General features: G+C 53.4%; 1 protein-coding gene across 2 annotated transcripts in view; it reads right to left on the bottom strand.

Annotated features, from left to right (window-relative positions):
• Nucleotides 1-796, bottom strand: part of KDM8 (lysine (K)-specific demethylase 8) — an 18,633-nt gene extending 17,837 nt beyond the window's left edge. Inside the window, exon 1 of one of the 2 annotated variants that reach the window (XM_011982330.1) lies at nucleotides 646-796. The gene's annotated coding sequence lies outside the window, so the exon portion shown is untranslated. Of the gene's footprint in view, nucleotides 1-126; nucleotides 330-645 lie in introns of those variants that run through there. The other variant, XM_011982331.1, reaches the window with a different exon arrangement.
• Between the last annotated feature and the right edge of the window lie 1,736 nt (nucleotides 797-2,532).

The following is a 2,532-nucleotide window of genomic DNA, read 5'->3' as shown; positions in this document are numbered from 1 at the left end:
TGTCCTCCCGAGCACGGCGATTCTTACCGTTGCTGGGAAACGCACCGATGCCCATCGTTAAGTCTTACCGCGCTACAAGCACCTTTCCTTAGGGCAGCCACACACCCAGGCCCCACAGGGTCCCACCCCGCACTAGCCTTGAGTCCCCCGAGGCCTCAGACCCCCTTTCCTCCTCAGCGCCTTTCCCGGGGCTACATTTCTCGCGGCTCTTATCTGGGACCTGACGGCTGAATCGTTCCCAGCCGGCCTTGCAGCCCAGAGGCAGCGGCTGATTGCCCAAAACCAGCGGACACACACACACCAGAGCATACAATCCGCGCAGGCGCACTAGGGCTATACCGACTAGACGCCTAGAACCGCGAAAGCGCACAGCAGCCTGCCTTAAGGGCCTGCCCTCACGCATGCGCCAAGCCACTGCCAGAAGACGAGCACTACGCACGCGCGGAGCCTTTCCCTCGCTCCAGCAGCTCAGGCCGGCTCAGAGCGCATGCGCCGACTCGAGCCAGCCTCGGGCTTTCCAAGGCGCACGCGCGAGGCCGGGCTTGGCTGCTTCACATGACGCCTGCGCAGTCTATGCCACTGAACCCGGCATCTCCACTTCTGAGGAACTGGAGCTGACTCCGCTCCCGAGTTGCTCAGACTAACCTCTCTTCAGCTGGGACGGTGTCGAGTCGCCTTTGGGCTGGCGACTACTCGTTGCTTTTGGTCCGACGACGCGGCTGTCTCCCCCGAGGAGTCAGAGGCTAGCATAGGAGTATCGATCGCTCACCGCTCGTCTGATCACGACGCAGTGCCTAGAGGAGTGCCGAGTGATCGATGCCGTGGCCCCGCCCCACTCGCGTTTAAAAGACCAGGGGATGGACAAGACAGAGAAAGGCTGGGCTGTATCCTCCGGGTCCTTCCATGCCAGTGACACCCGCTTTTTCCTCTGCACAGATAACAACTTCGTACAAGGCTGTTTGCATCCACCATTTAATCCCTGCAGCTAGGATTATTAGTTCTCCCTATTTTACAGAGAGCGAAACTGAAGCTCAGTGATTAAAGTGGCCACATACTTGTACTTTTGGAAAGTCAGATCCACAATTACCCACGAGCAAGTGCTGCATCCACAGTCTGTACGAGTGAGAATGCAAGTGGCCAGAGGACACACTCCTGCCACGTTTGCTTTGATGTCGAGTGGTGCGGGGTCACTGGGACTTTGTGTTTTGAGCACACTCTCCTATGGACTCCAAGTATGCAGGCCTTTTGCAGCATTGCACAGAGGCATGGAAAGTTATGTTCATACTGAGCTTGGGGTCTGAGTAGGAAACAGGCTTGCTCAAGATCAGTTCATAGATTAGTGGATTCTAGGTACTGTGCTTTAAAAATATTAAGATTGTAGCTATTGTAATGATCATGATCATCCCCATTTGAGGGAGTATGTTAATCCACTTTCACGCTGCTGATACAAAGACGTACCTGAAACTGGGCAATTTACAAAGAAAAAGGGGTTTAATGGATTCACAGTTCCACATGGCTGGGGAGGCCTCACAATCATGGTGGAAGGTGAAAGGCACGTCTGACATGGCGGAACACAAGAGAAGATGAGAACCAAGTGAAAAGGGAAACTGTCAGTCCTCTGAGCCCAAGCCTGCGTGTATACATCCAGATGGTCTGAAGTAACTAAAGAATCACAAAAGAAGTGAAAATGACCTGTTCCTGTCTTAACTGATGACATTACCTCGTGAAATTCCTTCTGCTGGCTCAGAAGCTCCCCCACTGAGCACCTTGTGACCCCCACCCCTGCCGGCCAGAGAACTACCCCCTTTGACTGTAATTTTCCATTACCTACCCAAATCCTATAAAATGGCCCCACCCCATCTCCTTTCACTGACTCTCTTTTTGTACTCAGTCCACCTGCACCCAGGTGAAATGAACAGCCTTGTTGCTCACACAAAGCCTGTTTGGTGGTCTCTTCACACGGACATGTGTGAAATTTGGTGCCGAAGACCCGGGTCAGAAGGACTCCTTCGGGAGACTGGTCCCCCCTCCTCTCCTCTATGAGGAGATCCACCTACGACCTCAGGTCCTCAGACCAACCAGTCCAAGGAACATCTCACCAATTTCAAATCGGGTAAGCGGTCTTTTCACTCCCTTCTCCAGCCTTTCCTGCTACCCTTCAATCTCCCTCTCTTGCTACCCTTCAATCTCCCTGTCCTTCCGATTCCAGTTCTTTTTCCTCTCTAGTAAAGGCAAAGGAGACACATTCTATCCATGAACCCAAAACTCCGGCTCCGATAACGGACTCGGGAAGACAGTCTTCCCTTGGTGTTTAATCACTGCGGGGACGCCTGCCTGATTATTCACCCACACTCCATTGGTGTCTGATCACTGTGGGGACGCCTGCCTTGGTCATTCACCCACATTCCCTTGGTGGCAAGTCAATTGCGGGGACACCTGCTTTGGCTGCTCACCCACATTGCAGCCCAGGGCTGCTCACCCACCCCCTTCTTCGTGTCTCTACCTTTCTCTTTAAACTTATCTCCTTCACTA

Source organism: Mandrillus leucophaeus, unplaced genomic scaffold, assembly GCF_000951045.1.
Source record: "Mandrillus leucophaeus isolate KB7577 unplaced genomic scaffold, Mleu.le_1.0 Scaffold24, whole genome shotgun sequence".
Lineage (NCBI taxonomy): Eukaryota > Metazoa > Chordata > Mammalia > Primates > Cercopithecidae > Mandrillus > Mandrillus leucophaeus.
This window is presented reverse-complemented; position numbering and strand designations above follow the sequence as displayed.